Below are 19,595 nucleotides of genomic sequence, written 5' to 3' on the forward strand. Positions count from 1 at the left end.
TCCAGTGGAAGGTTAAAGGGAGTGGAAAGGAGGGGATATACCCCAGTGGGGCTGTCTCTACCGCTATATCCTTCCCTCTGCATCTCTCTCTTCCTCTCTCTCTTCCTCTCCCTCTGCCTCAGTACAGGAGATAGGCAGGGGTTTCAAGGAGAGGAGAAAAGCAAGAGGTGTTTGTATGCTACAATATGTATACACAGAGTATATCAGTATCATTCTGACATCATCCCCTTCCCCTTTGCCCATGGGGAGAATGCTAGATGATATGCCGGCACTCACTTAGTGTGTGTGTGTGTGTGTGAGTGTGTGTGTGTGTGTGATGATCGGCACACTTCTCTGCCTGGCTGCTGTAGACTTTAGTTTGTTCATCTGTCACATTGAGACATGGCAGTCTGGCAGGCAGTTTGTTTGTCTCCACGAGGCTTTATGTGTCTGATGAATAATATTCAACTGTTACTATTGCTTTGGTGACCGTATGTGAAGGTGTGATGATGATGATGATGATGATGAGAGATGATTTAGAGTCTGTGGTCAGATGTGGGACTGTGTTGACCACCTCTGTCTGAACAGGCTGTCATTTACACCAATTCAAACTGTAATTATATCATCTAGATCCCCACACACCGTAGGCCACAAAAGCACTGACTGACTGGACATCAGCACAAATGCATGAGAAAATATGGATGTTGTGTCTTTGTAAAGAAAATATGGATGTTGTGTCTTTGTAAAGAAAATATGGATGTTGTGTCTTTGTAAGTGTGCTCGCAAACAAACTCAATAACCCTGTTCAAGTGTTTCTGTGCAATCTTGAGAAATAATTTGGGAGTAAGGGAAGGATTTGTTTGGAAATACGCTTGCAGATATATCAATATGTAAATTCACTGAAAATATATTGTTTTAGCAAAAGCACCTAGAACTGATTTAAAATGGAATGCAAAATCAGAGTTTATAATAGGTTTATGGTATATTTTCACTAAAAGCTAACTGAACTGGGAACATGAAACAGAAGCTTGCTGTAACACTACCTCCCTCCACGATACCATGTTGTGTCTTCTTGATGAACATCTATTGGTATTGTTGAATCAACATGTAAAGGTTACTATAATGTCAGCTGTATGTCAGAGGGGATGCTGGTTGCTCTGATGTAGATTACATTAGCATAATCCATAGTTGGGCTATCAACGGGCTGCTCTGCCCAGTGGGGAGGCTGTGACATGCTCTGAGTTAGAAGGGACCTGGGTGTCTTCAAACTGATGTGGTAGCGGGTGATGATGACACCCTGAGACATTTGACATTTAACCTAAATGGAGTTGACTGTAAGAGAAGGCTTTTTATACCAAATGTACAGTATTATATTACACCGCATGCAGAGTATTATAATTTTTCTCTGTGTTTGTGTAGCTATTTGTTTATGTGTTGGAAACCACAGACATGCACATTTCTCAGAAAATTCTGGAACACCCAGTGACATTGACAGAATTGCAGACATAGCTTTAGTGGTTGTTGCAATCTGAAGGGAAAGCATTTCTAAAATGTCTTCCCTCTGTCTCCCACTGTCTCTCTCATTATCACTCTCTGTCTCTCTCTAGCTCTCTCTCTCCTATTTCTCCACCCTTCTCACTCTCTGTCTCTCTCTAGCTCTCTCTTCTCTCTCTCCTATTTCTACACCCTTCTCACTCTCTGTCCTCTACTATTGCTCTCGCCCTCTTTCCCAAAATGTTGTCAATTCTCCTCTCCGTCCTCCTCCCCAGTCAGTCAGCCAGTCTTTGGTGTTGACCTTCAGTGCTGTAGTTAGTTAGTGGATGACTGTGCTGTGGTGCTGCCTGCTGCCTGCTGCACTCATTAACCATCAAAGATGAATAGTTCCATTATAGGAGAGGAGGAAAAAAGACAATCAGTTCAATTAGAGATAATTAAGAGCTTGGAGGGGTGAAGAGCTGGAGGACGAGGGGACCTGGGCTCTGGAGGTCCTTAGCCTGTGTGTGTGTGTGTGTGTGTGTGTGTGTGTGTTTGTGTGTGTGTGTGCTTGGCGAGTCACTGTGGTTTGGGGGTCAGTGGAAACACCCCTTGTTGACCTGTGACCCCTAACCCTGTGTCACTCCCCCCGACAGCCCTTTGGCATGATGGGCGCTTGTTAAAGAGAGGATGTTTGAAATGCCAGGCCAATACCATCACCTTAATGAACATCTTCACATTCCCTTATTTTCTTAATTAGGCCATATATTTTTATGCTGATATGCACTTTCAATATTTATATAGTATGTTGGGATGAAGGAGAAATCCAGGGTCAGAGTCGTCTCTCTCTCTGTCACGATCGTCTAAAGGAGCGGACCAATACGCAGCGCGTGGAGTGAACATGATGACTTTATTAATTAAAGCAACCACGAAGAAAACAACAAATGACGATACGTGAAGTTCAAATACTGATACAGACTAACAGCAACACGGAAACAATAACCCACAAAACACAGGAGAAAACACACAGAATATATATGGCTCCCAATCAGAGATAACGAGCCGACAGCTGACACTCGTTACCTCCGATTGGGAGTCATTAACCAATCACCAAAAACACAAACAAATGAAACTCACCCAACCCAACACCACCAAATGAAATACACCCTGGCTCAATAATAAAGTCCATGGAGCCAGAGTGTCACAGTACCCCCCCCTAAAGGTGCGCACTCCGGGCGCACCAGCATACAGTCTAGGGGAGGGTCTGGGTGGGCGTCTGTCCCCGGTGGCGGCTCTGGCCCCGGTTGTGATCCCCACCCCACCGCAGTCACAACCTGCTTCGGTAGCCTCCTCCCAATGACCACCCTCCAACTAACCCCACCTGGACTAAGGGGCAACACCGGACTAAGGGGCAGCATCGGACTAAGGGGCAGTACCGGACTACGGGGCAGTACCGGACTAAGGGGCAGTACCGGACTAAGGGGCAGTACCAGGCTAAGGGACAGCACCAGGATAAGGAGCAACACCGAGCTAAGGGGCAGCACCTGACTAAATGGCGGATCCTGGCTGGCTGGCTCTGGCGGATCCTGGCTGGCTGGCGGATCCTGGCTGGACGGCTCTGGCGGATCCCGGCTGGACGGCTCTGGCGGATCCCGGCTGGACGGCTCTGGCGGATCCCGGCTGGACGGCTCTGGCGGATCCTGGCTGGACGGCTCATGGCTGGCTGACGGATCTGGCTGCTCATGGCTGGCTGACGGATCTGGCTGCTCATGGCCGACTGACGGATCTGGCTGATCCTGTCTGGCGGAAGGCTCTGGCTGATCCTGTCTGGCAGAAGGCTCTGGCTGATCCTGTCTGGCGGAAGGCTCTGGCTGATCCTGTCTGGTGGAAGGCTCTAGCGGCTCCGGTCTGGCGGACGGCTCTGATGGCTCATGGCAGACGGGCGGCTTTGCAGGCTTTGGGCAGACGGGCAGTTCAGGCCCCGTTGGGCAGACGGCAGACTCTGGCCGTCTGAGGCGCATCATAGGCCTGGTGCATGGTGCCGGAACAGGAGGTACCGGGCTGAGGACACGCATCTCAGGGCTAGTGCGGGGAGAAGCAACAGGGCATGCTGGACCCTGGGGACGCACCGTAGGCCTGATGCGTGGTGCCGGAACTGGAGGTACCGGGCTGAGGACACGCATCTCAGGGCTAGTGCGGGAAGCAGCAACAGGGCATGCTTGGCCCTGGGGACGCACCGTAGGCCTGATGCGTGGTGCCGGAACTGGAGGTAACGGGCTGAGGACACGCATCTCAGGGCTAGTGCGGGGAGTCGGAACAGGGCATGCTGGACCCTGGGGACTCCCATAACGCCTAGTGCGGGGAGCCGGAACAGGGCATGCTGGACCCTGGGGACTCACCTCACGCCTAGTGCGGAGAGCAGGCACAGGCCGGGCGGGGCTGGCGACGCGCACCGTATCCCTGGTGCGAGTGGCCGGAACAGGCCGGGCCGGGCTGGCGAAGCGCACCGTATCCCTGGTGCGTGGAGTAGGAACAGGCCGGGCTGGGCTGGCGAAGCGCACCGTATCCCTGGTGCGTGGAGTAGGAACAGGCCGAACCGGGCTGGCGACGCGCACCTTACACTTAGTGCGAGGGACCGGAACAGGCCGTACCGTACGGGGAACACACACTACTGGCTGCACCTCGGGACTAGGAACGGGCCGGACCGAACTGGTTACACACCCCAGTACCTCACGCCGTGCCTCAACACCTTCCTTCCCTGCTTTACCCAGTAGCCCCCTTGACCTGGTAGCCCACTGAATCCGTCCCTTCTCTGCCTCCGTCAGCCCCCTTAACCTGGCAGCCCTCTGACTCTGCCTTGTGGCAGCCTCCTGCTGCTCCGTCGCCCAAGCCATGTGCCCCCCCAAAAAATTTCTTGGGGTTGCCTCTCTTCCACGGGCTTCCAGCCTCGCCACGCGCTGCCTCCTCGTACCACCTCCTCTCGGCTTTGGCTGCCTCCAGCTCTTCACGAGGGCGGTGATATTCCTCCGGTTGTGCCCAAGGACCCTTTCCAGCCCGAATCTCCTCCCATGTCCAAAAATCCTTAGGAGGCGTCCATAACTCCTGTGTCCAGACCCTTTGCTCCTGGACGCGCTGCTTGGTCCTTTTATGGTGGGTTATTCTGTCACGATCGTCTAAAGGAGCGGACCAGACTGGGAACATGATGACTTTATTAATTAAAGCAACCACGAAGAAAACAACAAATGACGATACGTGAAGTTCAAATACTGATACAGACTAACAGCAACACGGAAACAATAACCCACAAAACACAGGAGAAAACACACAGAATATATATGGCTCCCAATCAGAGATAACGAGCCGACAGCTGACACTCGTTACCTCCGATTGGGAGTCATTAACCAATCACCAAAAACACAAACAAATGAAACTCACCCAACCCAACACCACCAAATGAAATACACCCTGGCTCAATAATAAAGTCCATGGAGCCAGAGTGTCACACTCTCAGTTTTTTTACCAATCAGGGCCCTTTATTTGTTTATTTGTACTTTGTTATCACTTAGGTCTACTGTGAAATATATTTACTTAATTTCTACCTTCATATCTTCATCAGCTGTAATCCTCTGGGTGTTGCACATGTAGGCCGATAAAAACCATCTGCCACATGGAGAAATGAGAGGGAAATGAGGCCGGGCACATAGAAGAGGGAGAAAGTGAAGTGATTGTGTTCCTAGGATGGGCCTTCTCCAATGAGAGCACTGCTGCTGTCCAACTGGGAAATTCAGCTGGGTCAATATTACATTGTTCAGAGTGGCACTGAGGAGCAGGAAACTAAGGGTAAGAGGCGTCTGTCACTTGGCAGATAAATTAGATAGAGCAGAAGAATCTCAATTACAGAAGAGGACACAGATGATATAATATGTCCTAATGGATGAGTATTGTGGAGTCCTGTGAATGTGTGTTTCAGAGATAAATAGTGCATGAGAGCGGTCCTATTCTCCTTGTGTTAAGGTCCCCCCTGCCTTCTGCCTTGTGCTGATGTTTAGTTGAGCATGCAGCTAGCTCTGGTTTCTGCATGTCGGGCGCCTCCGCCCCATCTATTCCCTGTTGGTTCCCTGCTCAGGCCTGTCACGTGCACCATTGGGCTAAACTATGGGCCCTGTGTGCATCAGAAACCATTATGCGTAATGGACTTTCCGCATATCATTCTCCCCGTGTTATGACACTTATTTTATGACTGCTTACATATCAAATATTTAAATAAACAGAATAGGGGCTGGTTGATGCCGGGGGGAGAGACATTCATTTCCAAGCGCACAGGCAGGCAGGCAGGCAGCGAGAAATAAAGAGGGTGGGGGGCAGAGGAGAGGAGGAGAGGAGAGGAGAGAGAGAGAGGAGAAAAGGGGTGCAGACGCGGGGAAGAGAAATGCTTCACTTGCCTCCAATCAAAGTGGCGGAGGACGTTTTTTTGCTAATGCCTCGCAGCAGTGGCAGGCGGGTGGCGGGCGGGCGGCGGCAGAGGGGCCATCCGTCAGCGTTTTTCCCGGGCTGGGGCTGACGGCGGGCCCCAGTGGCTCATAAAAGCAGCCCAGCGTAGTAATATCAATCGTGTGCCAAGGAGAGCGAGTGGGAGAGAAAGTGGAGGTAAAAACAGAATATAACACAACAATGTAAAAAAAAAAAAAAAAGAACAGAGAGGGAGAGAATGGTAGAAGACTGATTTATATATCTATGTTTTCTCTAGAGAGAGAGAGAGAGAGAGAGAGAGAGAGAGAGAGAGAGAGAGAGAGAGAGAGAGAGAGAGAGAGAGAGAGAGAGAGAGAGAGAGAGAGAGAGAGAGAGAGAGAGAGAGAGAGAGAGAGAGAGAGAGAAAGCGAGAGAGAGAGAGAGAGAGAGAGAGAGAGAGAGAGAGAGAGAGAGAAGCAACAAGGTCTTGTGGCTGAGCCGAGCCGTCTTGCGTCGGGCAGCGTTGGTGGCAAGCCCATTACTGTCAGGCTAATCTTAAAATAATTAATTGCGAAGTCGACGCTTTTAAAGACTATTGTAATTGAATCCTAAATTAGGCCTGGGAAAGAGGACACGTCCTGCTTTACTGTGAGCCTGCTCCCATTTCCTCCCTCCCTCCCTCCCTCCCTCCCTCCCTCCCTCCCTCCCTCCCTCCCTATATCTCTCCCTCCTTCCCGCATGTGGTTGAGAGAGAACATGAGACAGGAAATGCTAATGAAATGCGTATTTGGGGGAAAATCATCTATAATTTAGATGTTTCTTTGAATTTGAATGATGTGTGAGTGCTGTGATTTATTTTACTTGTGGAGAGGATCATTCTGTCAGGATTTTATTCTTGTAAACAAATGCGAGAAAAAGGAGAATAAAAGTAGAGTAATAAAGTAAACAGAATGGAATGAATAAATTGAGCTTTTGTCATGAATAATTTGTGAGATGGAAGAGAAAGCCATGTTTCCTCAGAGAGATGGACATTTTGTTTTTATATTGTTACTTGTGACTGACTTGAAAGATATTGGAGATTGACCACAACAGGAATTGTAAATTGTTTTGCTCTACACACACACACACACACACACACACACACACACACACACACACACACACACACACACACACACACACACACACACACACACACACACACACACACACACACACACACACACACACACACACACACACACACACACACACACACACACACACACACAGTTGAACTCTCTGTAGACTCCAAGCCTCCATCTGACTGAGGTATGTTTTGAGTGGAGCCCTCAGCCAGTGGTCCTAGCAGAGGAATGGCGGCTTGCTCGGAGCCTTTAAACTGTAAAAGCAGCTCAATGTGCTTCCACTTACCCCTGCTGCCTCCCAGATGGGCTGCCTGCCTGCACCACAACCCCTGTCTGGCCTGCTGGATCAAAGCTCCGGGACGGGGCTGCCCTCCATAAAACGTCTGCATTCTCTGTGACTTGACGATGGTGTTGGCTTTGAGGTTAGATAGAGGGTTTGAGCTCCATGGGGAAACATGGGAACCCTTATGGTGAGACCTGAACCATTTGTGTTGGGTGTGTAGTTTACTGCTGGGTCTGTATTGGGCGTACTGAGACTATGGGACTATTACAGTAAATTGTGTAGGACGGACTCTTCTCCCTCTTATTGTCTTTCTATCTATGGATGAAACAACACATTCTTCCTACAGTAGAAGTATTGCCAAGTGTCTGTCCACTTTCCAAGACAAATACACATGGTAAAATGAAACAGACCGTGCAGTGCAATTTAAGGATTTGCTTTGGACTTTCTCAATGCTTTAATATGTCTATGCTTTAAAAACACAGCAATAAAACATGTTATAGTTGTAGTCTATTAAAAGTAACAGAAATGAAGGTGATTATTTTTGTCACCTAATTGCTTGTCCAGAGCAGGGCGCATATTGACAGTGTAAGTGTTTATGAATAAAGGATTAGTTAACTGTTCCACAGCCTTAGTTCCACAGCCTTAGGCTTCTTCAGGCTGAGAGAGGCCTGGGTGTGTGGCTGGAGCCTGGGTGTGAGGGTGGAGCCTGGGTGTGAGGCTGGAGCCTGGGTGTGAGGCTGGAGCCTGGGTGTGAGGCTGGAGCCTGGGTGTGAGGCTGGAGCCTGGGTGTGAGGCTGGAGCCTGGGTGTGAGGCTGGAGCCTGGGTGTGAGGGTGGAGCCTGGGTGTGAGGGTGGAGCCTGGGTGTGAGGCTGGAGCCTGGGTGTGAGGCTGGAGCCTGGGTGTGAGGGTGGAGCCTGGATACGTGGCTGGAGCCTGGGTGTGTGGCTGGAGCCTGGGTGTGAGGGTGGAGCCTGGGTGTGAGGGTGGAGCCTGGGTGCGTGGCTGGAGCCTGGGTGTGTGGCTGGAGCCTGGGTGTGTGGTTGGAGCCTGGGTGCGTGGCTGAAGCCTGGGTGCGTGGCTGGAGCCTGGGTGCGTGGCGGGAGCCTGGGTGCGTGGCGGGAGCCTGGGTATGTGGCTGGAGCCTGGGTGTGTGGCTGGTGCCTAGATGTGTGGCTAGAGCCTGGGTGTGTGGCTGGAGCCTGGGTGTGTGGTTGGAGTCTGGGTGTGTGGCTGGTGCCTAGATGTGTGGCTAGAGCCTGGGTGTGTGGCTGGAGCCTGGGTGTGTGGTTGGAGTCTGGGTGTGTGGCTGGAGCCTGGGTGTGTGGCTGGAGCCTGGATGTGTGGCTGGAGCCTGGGTGTGTGGCTGGTGCCTGGACATGCATTAGGCTTTAGGCCAGCTGTCATTGATCGCTCAGCACCAGCAGCCCATGTTCTCATCCAGCTTGCTGATTGATTCAGAGGTCTTAAGAGATTGGAAGCGGCCTGCGCTGAGCACGCTCGCATGGGGTGGCGTGGAGAGGCTGTGGGAGTCACAGCCAGCCCATTTCCGGGGCACTCCCAGGTCGACCAGCCCATTCAGCCAGGGGCACAAGGCATTAGGAGGACAATCAACCCCCTGACGCTCTCACCTTGTGCCACTTGGGAGGGGGGTGGCAGGGGGGGACCTGCTTTATTGTTACACGCACACACACATACACATACACACACACCCTCTCCAACCCCCTCTCCATCCAGCCTCAGTTTCTGAACGCAATGAGCAGTGCGAGTGTGCAGTGCGATCAATTCACCAGCCTGTTGTTGCCTCATCCATACAATGTCCTGGCAGTGATACACGAACAGCAGCCAGCACATAACGTTTATGAATGGAAAAAAATTAAATAAATGAAAATATATTCTTTTCTAATTAACTTTGTACATTTCCCGCTGAGCTATCAGACGGTCGCTGTGAGGAGTCCGATAATGAAATCAATTTGGTTTAAATTGTTTCAGGTGACTTTTAATGAGTATCTAATAGCCACCAGAGGATAGAAGGTCAGGATATCTGTTTGTTGTTTTATAAGTGATTGATCGCTCCGCTGAAAAAATGGACATCCAGAGAGGACTGGGCTGGGGTCCAAAACACAGAGCACAATGTCATTCTCTCATTCCCTGTAGTGAAGTGGTGATTCTCTTAGACTGCACTATGGCTTTGAATGCTGTACTTGAGAAGTGATAGAACCTATTACACCAAATGGATTGATGAATACCTAAGGGTTAAAACATTGCCATTATAATTAAGGAGCATACTTTATACTGTAACAGTGCGCAGTCTTCCATTTTTCTAATTCTACTTGAGACCATGCTCTTCTTGCTCTATGGTTAGGGCAGCAGCCGAATAGCCTGTTTATTATAACAGCTAGAAGCAGAGAGGCTGATTGATGAAGGAGAGAGTATAGTTCTGCCCAGAGGAGCCTTTAGCTTCATTTGTGTATCTATTGCTCCTCTTAATATTCACTTATGTATTTTTCCCCTTCTCTGAACACATTACCGGGAATAGCCATTGCTAATTCATAAACACACTTGATAATTCTGCCTCAATTATAGTTATTGGAGCCGAAAACTATTACTTCCCCTTCCAGACCATTCTATTAGCCTAGATGGTAATTCCCCTGAATATCTAGTGTATATTTAATATCAGTGTTTATGGCGGGCCTGGTCTCTAAAGAGAGAGAAAAAAACACAGCACATTTTCTCGATAAACAAATAGCCTCATAGCCTCCCCTCTCCCTGGGGCGATGGAGTTATTGTTGTGTTTTTTCCCTCTTTCATATGGTTGTGTAACGGCTGGCCGGCCCAGCGCCTCGTCTCTCCAGCAGCATGCCTCTCTGCCTGGCCTGCCTGGCTCTCCGTCTCTGACTGACTGACTGGGAGGGAAAGTGGAGCACATTCCTCTTGTGCCACGACTGCCCTCCCTTACATGAAATAACTATGTGGCTGCTGAAGCTCTTTCTCAGGGTTCCTGCTGGCAGGAAGTGAAGCGTCTAGCACTTCAACACAGCGCAGGCCAGCTCCTCAGATAGGCTGGGAGAGACAGTCAGCATCCGCCTCCTCTTCTGCCTCCTCCTCATCAATATCAGCTCTCCTCTAAGACATCTCAGACACCAGCCAGCCAGCAGAGATAGGTCTGATCATCTGTTGATGTGGCTCTGAGGATTTAATGGTAGAATGAATGGGTGGATCTGCTGGCAGTGGCACTACCATGACAGGCCTGGCATAACGCTGACAATTCATTACTGTTGACTTACTGGCATGGATCTGGTGTGGCGAGAGCTGGGCTGTTGTTGGCAGAATCTTAGTCCATGTTGTTTGGGTCCATGCTGTTTTGAATGCATCTCTCTGTTAAGCTCTTTATTTGTTTTCATTCTGTGCTGGTGTGTGCCTGTCGTCGCACACCTCTCGTTTTGTCATTGAGCTTTTTTTCCCTTAGTCTCAGTCTTTTTCCAGGAGGAAAAGAGTTCCTGCCATCGTCTGACCCCAATCTCTCCTCAGACAGATGAGCTCCCCTCCCCTCCCTCTCTCCCCCTCTCCCTCTCGCCCCCCTCCATCCCTCCTGTGTTGCCTGCTCTAATGACGGCTGCGTGCTCGGCGTGAGGAACCAAACGCTCAGCCACTTTTCCTTAGCGCAGGGGGGATGCATTTGCAGACGCACGGGGATGTGTTGTAAATATAGGTGTCAAATGCGGAGGGCACTCTCACCGACCGTCACCTTAGCAGCCTCAGCATCCTAACACCAGGGAGAGCAATTACCAACATGATCTCAACACAATATGATGTTACTGCTGCTGCCTGCCTGCATGACAACACACTGTTATCTGCCTCCTCCCTCTCCTCACCTCTCTTTATATCTGTCTCTCGTTTTCTATCTCATTCTCTCTCACGTTGTCTCTTTTATTATTTTCTCTCTCTCACTATGTATCTGGCTCTCTTTCTCCTTGTTCATTCTTCTCTCAGTCTCTCCTCTCTCTGTCATTCTCTGTCCCTCCTTCCCTCCCTCCCTCCCTCCCGTTCTGTGATAATTTCATGCATCTCATTCCTAGCCGGCCTTCATGCCTAGCTGCCTGTGCCACCCAGGACTGAGCCTGTTGGGCTGAGCAAAGACAATTTGCCCCGCCACGACTCCCCACGGACCATTCACACACTCACCGCTGACATTTGCTAAGAGACGCTTTGCAACGCGACGAGGGTTGATGTGTTAAGCAGAATGTTACATGGAGCCCCTTTGTAACATTAGTTTAAAAGATGCATGACACAAGACCATTCTGGCTAGTAGTTAAGTATCAGTGACTTTGTAAAAGACTGGACAAGAGCTTTTACCTGTAAATTATTCCAAAGAATGCATTTGGCATCAGATTATCTTTCACTTTGTATTTTGCTGTCATCGTGGCTGGGCAATGAAGAGTTAACGTGCCTGCTCCTCGCCTCTCCGCTTGATGACATCAGTATTGTCTTTGCATCCATGAAATTAATTTTCTAATCTTAGTCAGCAGGAGTGGGGAATTTGCACACATTAATATGGAACTCGATCTCCCCTCTCCTCCCCACCCCTGCAGTCTCTTCCTCCCTGTTCTCTTCAGTATGAAACAGCGGGCCGTAACCGTCTGTGTTTCGGGCTAAAGCAGCGCTTTGTTCTGCAAGCACAGCCTTGTGGTTTCACAGGAAGCAGCGGATTTTGTGCTGATTAACATGGACAGGATGTCAGTAAGATTGTCTGTTGTTTCTGTATCTGCATGTAGATTCGCAGGGGACAGGGGTTGGTACAATGGATGGGGAATGATATCCATCTACAGTATAGATCATTACATTAAACATTGGTGATTGGTTTTCTTTGTTTCTTGTGATGTGCACATAGTGCACATAGTGTCCAGTATGATGTATGGACATACAGTGCATTTAGAAAGTATTCAGACCCCTTGACTTTTTCCACATTTTGTTACGTTACAGCCTTATTCTAAAATTGATTGAATTGTTTTTTTTCCTCATCAATCTAAACACAATACCCCATAATGACAAAGCAAATTTATTACAAATAAAATAAACTGAAATATCACATTTACATAAGGATTCAGACCCTTTCCTCAGTACTTTGTTGAAGCACCTTTGGCAGCGATTACAGCATCGAGTCTTCTTGGGTATGACGCTACAAGCTTGGCATACCTGTATTCTCCCATTCTTCTCTGCAGATCCTTTGCAAGCTCTGTCAGGTTGGATGGGGAGCGTTGCTGCACAGCTATTTTCAGGTCTCTCCAGAGATGTTCAATCGGGTTCAAGTTCGGGCTCTGGCTGGGCCACTCAAGGACATTCAGAGACTTGTCCCGAAGTCACTCCTGCGTTGTCTTGGCTGTGTGCTTAGGGTCGTTATTCTGTTGGAAGGTGAACCTTCGCCCCCAGTCTGAGGTCCTGAGCTCTCTGGAGCAGGTTTTCATCAAGGATCTCTCTGGACTTTGCTCCGTTCATCTTTGCCTCGATCCTGACTAGTCTCCCAGTCCCTGCCGCTGAAAAACATCCCCCCAGCATGATGCTGCCACCACCATGCTTCACCGTAGGGATGGTGCCAGGTTTCCTCCAGACGTGACGCCTGGCATTCAGGCCAAAGAGTTCAATCTTGGTTTCTTCAGACCAGAGAATCTTGTTTCTCATGGTCTGAGAGTCTTTAGGTGTCTTTTGGCAAACTCCAAGCGGGCTGTCATGTGCCTTTTACTGAGGAGTGGCTTCCGTCTGGCCACTCTACCATAAAGGCCTGATTGGTGGAGTGCTGCAGAGATGGTTGTCCTTCTGGAAGTTTCTCCCATCTCCACAAAGGAACTCTAGAGCTCTGTCAGAGTGACCATCGAGTTCTTGGTCATCTCCCTGACCAAGGCCCTTCTCCCCCGATTGCTCAGTTTGGCCGGGCGGCCAGCTCTAGAAGAGCCTTGGTGGTTCCAAACTTCTTCCATTTAAGAATGATGGAGGCCACTGTGTTCTTGGAGACCTTCAATGCTGCAGACATTTTTTGGTACCCTTCTCCAGATCTCTGCCTTGACACAATCCTGTCTCGGAGCTCTACAGACAGTTCCTTCGACATCATGGCTTGGTTTTTGCTCTGACATGCACTGTCAACTGTGGGACCTTATATAGACAGGTGTGTGCCTTTCCAAATCATGTCCAATCAATTGAATTGAAACATCTCAAGGAAGATCAATGGAAACAGGATGGACCTGAGCTCAATTTCGAGTTTCATAGGGTCTGAATACTTATGTAAATAAGGTATTTCTGTTTTTAAGTGTAAATACATTTTCTAAAATGTATTTAAAAACTGTTTTCACTTTGTCATTATGGGGTATTGTGTGTAGATTGCTGAGGATTTTTTAAAATGTTTAATCCATTTTAGAATAAGGCTGTAACGTAATAAAATGTGGAAAAAGTCAAGGGTTCTGAATACTTTCCAAAGGCACTGTATGCTCACTATGCTGTGAGGCTTGGGACTGGACCAGAGCAGCCAGCTACAGCTAGTCAACAGGGCTTTTCTCTGGGCGGGCTCAGGCCTCTCTCCCTCTGACCATCCATCCAGCTCAGCCTTGGACCAAACCCAGGTCAGAGGAGAGAGGATAAACACAGGTTAGCAGCTGTGGCTGGTGGCTGGTGGCTGGTGGCTGGTGCGACAATCTTTCTGTTGGAGGCAGGTGGTGATTTGGTCATCTGTGTGGAGGACAGCACAGTGATGGTCACTGTGACTGACCACAGTGACTGGCCTGGCTGTAGTGCTGGATCCATGTGTGTGTGTGTTTGTGAGCTTGGCTGGGCTGACACTGGTTTCCTGCTTTCAGCAGCTCCATGACTAGCAGTTTATGATGGAGCTGCATATGGACAAATGCAGACAGACAGACACACACACACACACACACACACACACACAATCACACAACCACGCACACACAATCACACAACCACGCTTTTCACCGCAACATGGAGACGAATAGGAGGCAAACAGTTAAATTAGCTAATAAATCAAAGATTTATGTACCCACATTCAAAATGAAATTATAATAATAACCATTAAGTCATATTGTTTTTATGTCTATTAGAATTTTATGTGTAAATTCTGTTGTTTTATAATCCACATTTCCCATTGTTTTGTGAGGAGTGTTTTGTCTTTGCTGATTAACAACTTTGCACATTAAAGTGAAAGACTGAAACCATTTTGAAGTCATAAAATCAGAGTCAATAGAAGTCTGAAAAGCTATTTAACAATTTAACAGGTTTCACCCGATACTAATTTGGCTCGTGTTCTTTCTTAATAGTTTTGTTTTGCAATAAGCTCACGAGAGTTGGAAACTGCAGGGGAGTTCATCAATTGAATTTCAGATTTAGTCTCTTAACACCTCAATTGAATGGCATGCCCAGATGAACAAAACTGAAAATACATTGGAAAAAATAAAGCAATTTTACTATATTCCCTGTGACTGTTTTATCTACTGTCCCTCTTGGCGAAAACATGATTCATCTCTTTTCAAAAGTACAGCTGTTTCTCCAAGGGACAAAAAAAAACGTTTACGTTTATCATCGATTGTAGTCTTTTGGTATAGAATGAACTAGATAGTTGGCTCATCCCCAGAAATAGGCCTAGTTTGGAATTAAATCTTATTTAAAAGAACTTTACAGGACAGCATTGGAAAAACACTTAAATAATTTTAGGAAATCTAGAGTCAGTTGAGTAAATCCAGATATGTTGCTGCAGCTTCCATGGGTTGCAGTTATGGTGTAACTCTAAGGGGTAACTCTTAGAAACTTTAGCATTTCTCTGTCCCCTTCCAATTTAATTCTGTGTGTGTTTCTTTCCCCAATCTCGGGAGCCCTAATTCCTCGTCTTAGTGTAGCAGTGGCATTTTGAATTTGAAAGTGACATGAGGAGATTTGTTCAAGTTGTGCTCAGCGTTTTGGGAAAAGGGAACCCACTTGAGATGAAATAAGGAGGAGAGTGGAAGGAGGGAGTGGAGGAGAGGGGAGGGAGGGAGTGGAGGAGAGGGGAGGGAGGGAGTGGAGGAGAGGGGAGGGGAGGGAGGGTGACCTGAGTGTGTCCCATATCGGAGCAGAGTGAGTGGCACAGTGCCCTGGATGTGTGGATTGAAGAGCGGTGCCCTTTAGCCACACGCCTGTCTAATTAATAGGAGTGTAAGGGAGACGGGGAGGGGAGGGCAGACACACTGCTGCAGGTAGGGAGGCAGGCAGGGAGAAAACAGAAATACCAAAAGTGGCTATTATGTGTGCTAGGTTTAAAGTGAGGGAGTTTAAAGAGGGTCATGTGGATAATGATATTCCTTAAAAAATAACAATACCGTTCCAAAGAATGAACCTCTGAACCTCTCACATTTAGGTGTACTTTATATAATAGGCTTTTATCATTCTCGTGTATGTGTGATTATTTGGCTTTATCTACACTGAACAAAATATAAATGCAACATGTAAAGTGTTGGTCCCATGTTTCATGAGCTGAAATAAAAACTCTCAGACATTTTCCATACGCACAAAAAGCTTATTTTGATCAAATGTTGTGCACAAATTTCTTTACATCCCTGTTAGTGAGCATTTCTCCTTTGCCAATATAATCCATCCACCTGAAAGTCGTGGCATATCAAGAAGCTGATTAAAGCATGATCATTACACAGGTGCACCTCGTGCCAGGCCCACCCATGGCTGCACCCATGCACAGTCATGTGAAATCCATAGATTAGGGTCTAATGAATTTATTTCAATTGACTGATTTCCTTATATGAACTGTAACTCAGTAAACATTTTGAAATTGTTGCATGTTGCGTTTATATTTTTGTTCATTATGTGGTACCCAGATACTGGGTTTTCTCAACCTTATACCTTCACATCACATTGTCGTAGGGACCGGATGTTACATAGTGAATTTTACATAGTAGACACTTAGTGTTTGAGAGTATTTCTTTTCACTCTCTAAATGGTTAAACGAGTGAGAAATAGATGTAATTACTGCAATAGTTTGTGAGTGGGCAACATATAATATCATTCAAAATTGACATTATTTTGCCATATTAAATTATTTTAAAATGCGCACATTTCCCTAATGTGGACAGTTTGTGTTACTACCTTACACAAGCTCACAATTTTTACCTCATACAATGGTGTGAAATTACCTCAGATTGGTGATGTTAATATACAAGTTTATAGTCATCAAGATAAAACTAAACCGTTTGCTGTAAACAGATTAATATCTTTGGTTTGGTACCGTTGATTTGATCATACGTGCCTGTCCGTCACAGGACTTAGAAAGCAGTTATCATTTTCAAACTCAAATAGCAAGGATAAAACAGGGAGCTCCCTTTGTAAAAGTCGCTGGCCACAAATAAATATACGGATTTGACAGTCAAGCTATCACTCAAATGAGAGCCCTGTCACAATTTGAACTTCCTGTGAAGAGATGATTCATTGAAATTATCCAGTCCAAAAAGTGTGTTGTTTCAATTTAATTTAATTTAATTTTTAATTTAATTTTTAATTTCGTGATATCCTTTTTCATATTGGCCATCTAACGTAAACATCGTCCCACATGGAGATGAGTTGATAAATGGATAGTTGGTTCTCATCTATCGACGTGTAGTATACCCAAGTTCGTTGTGGTTTGTCTTTTAGAAGAGCACAAATGGCACATGTAGCGGCAGTGAATTACCCCAGTTCCATTGATTTCCATACAATATCAATGTGTGTTTCATTTGTGCGTGCTATTGATTATAGAAGAACAAGCTCATCAATCCCAGCTTCGAGTGGACACTTGACTAATGTTGGCACGTGTGCAGTTTATAAGGTACTAATTGAGCAAAATACTAGTAATCTGAATACAAATCAGACACGTATGTGTAGAGAGTAATTTTACATTTTTGGTCTTCAAAATATCACAACATATTTTAGCTTATTCATTATTCATCTGGACATTTAAAACCAGTGTTTTGACACTGGGCTATAAATCAAAAAGCCATGACAACAGGAAGCAGCAACAGTATCATTTTCAACTGATGTTTTAGGAATATAAATGATTATTTTGGCATTCTTTTTCAACATGAATCTACTTAATTAGGTCAAATCTACTGAATGAGCCCAGAAACAAGCTGTGATTAATTGATTTTGATGATATTAGTGAAACTGTGAAAATGTGTTTGTCTTGCATATACAGTGGGGGAAAAAAGTATTTAGTCAGCCACCAATTGTGCAAGTTCTCCCACTTAAAAAGATGAGAGAGGCCTGTAATTTTCATCATAGGTACACGTCAACTATGACAGACAAAATGAGAAAACAAAATCCAGAAAATCACATTGTAGGATTTTTTATGAATTTATTTGCAAATTATGGTGGAAAATAAGTATTTGGTCAATAACAAAAGTTTCTCAATACTTTGTTATATACCCTTTGTTGGCAATGACACAGGTCAAACGTTTTCTGTAAGTCTTCACAAGGTTTTCACACACTGTTGCTGGTATTTTGGCCCATTCCTCCATGCAGATCTCCTCTAGAGCAGTGATGTTTTGGGGCTGTCGCTGGGCAACACAGACTTTCAACTTCCTCCAAAGATTTTCTATGGGGTTGAGATCTGGAGACTGGCTAGGCCACTCCAGCACCATGAAATGCTTCTTACGAAGCCACTCCTTCGTTGCCCGGGCAGTGTGTTTGGGATCATTGTCATGCTGAAAGACCCAGCCACGTTTCATCTTCAATGCCCTTGCTGATGGAAGGAGGTTTTCACTCAAAATCTCACGATACATGGCCCCATTCATTCTTTCCTTTACACGGATCAGTCGTCCTGGTCCCTTTGCAGAAAAACAGCCCCAAAGCATGATGTTTCCACCCCCATGCTTCACAGTAGGTATGTGTTAGATTAATTTGTATTTTAAGAATAATGACTAAAGGATTTCACCTCAAATACAGTATAAATGTTAGAATTATCATGTAGTGTCAACCCACTAACAGAGGGGGCGGTACTAAACATTCAAGGGTGAAGGGGAAGGCGGAAACTGTTTAGAAAAGCCACCTAAAGGTGGGAGGAGTCAAGTTCAGGAGGTATAAAACAGAGTGTATGTGTTTTTGGCGCTAGAGCTCTCCATGAATAAAAATACAGATAATCCTTGTGGGTTGTGGACCTTGAATCATTGATGATTAAAACCAGAGCCTTACAACCTCTGGTAATGATTCAAGCTTAGGTTGAATTAGAGATAGAAATTATCGTGACAGTATGGTGTTCTTTGGATGCAACTCAACATTCTTTGTCCTCCAAACACGACGAGTTGAGTTTTTACCAAAATTTCTATTTTGGTTTCATTTGACCATTCTGGATCATCCAAATGCACTCTAGCAAACTTCAGACGGGCCTGGACATGTACTGGCTTAAGCAGGGGGACACGTCTGGCACTGCAGGATTTGAGTCCCTGGCGGCGTAGTGTGTTACTGATGGTAGGCTTTGTTACTTTGGTCCCAGCTCTCTGCAGGTCATTCACTAGGTCCCCCCGTGTGTTTCTGGGATTTTTGCTCACCGTTCTTGTGATAATTTTGACCCCACGGGGTGAGATCTTGCGTGGAGCCCCAGATCGAGGGAGATTATCAGTGGTCTTGTATGTCTTCCATTTCCTAATAATTGCTCCCACAGTTGATTTCTTGAAACCAAGCTGCTTACCTATTGCAGATTCAGTCTTCCCAGCCTGGTGCAGGTCTACAATTTTGTTTCTGGTGTCCTTTGACAGCTCTTTGGTCTTGACCATAGTGGAGTTTGGAGTGTGACTGTTTGAGGTTGTGGACAGGTGTCTTTTATACTGATAACACGTTCAAACAGGTGCCATTAATACAGGTAACGAGTGGAGGACAGAGGAGCCTCTTAAAGAAGAAGTTACAGGTCTGTGAGAGCCAGAAATCTTGCTTGTTTGTAGGTGACCAAATACTTATTTTCCACCGTAATTTGCAAATAAATTCATTAAAAATCCTACAATGTGATTTTCTGGATTTTTTCTCCTCAATTTGTCTGTCATAGTTGACGTGTACCTATGATGAAAATTACAGGCCTCTCTCATCTTTTAAAGTGGGAGAACTTGCACAATTGGTGGCTGACTAAATACAGTTTTCCCCCACTGTACATACTGTAGCCACATAGTGTATAGGGCTTTTCTCCACATACTTATACAACATTCAGTAGCATATCTCTTTTCTATATGTGGTCAGATTATGGTCACTGTGGTCAATAGGCATGGTGAGTCAGTGGTTG

The 19,595-nt window shown here is 46.5% G+C and overlaps 1 protein-coding gene across 1 annotated transcript in view; it reads left to right on the top strand.

Annotated features, from left to right (window-relative positions):
* The window catches only part of LOC121544480 (AT-rich interactive domain-containing protein 1B-like), a 257,508-nt gene that overhangs the window by 12,084 nt on the left and 225,829 nt on the right, over nt 1–19,595 (top strand).

This window comes from Coregonus clupeaformis, chromosome 29 (genome assembly GCF_020615455.1).
Source record: "Coregonus clupeaformis isolate EN_2021a chromosome 29, ASM2061545v1, whole genome shotgun sequence".
NCBI classification, from domain to species: Eukaryota; Metazoa; Chordata; class Actinopteri; order Salmoniformes; family Salmonidae; genus Coregonus; species Coregonus clupeaformis.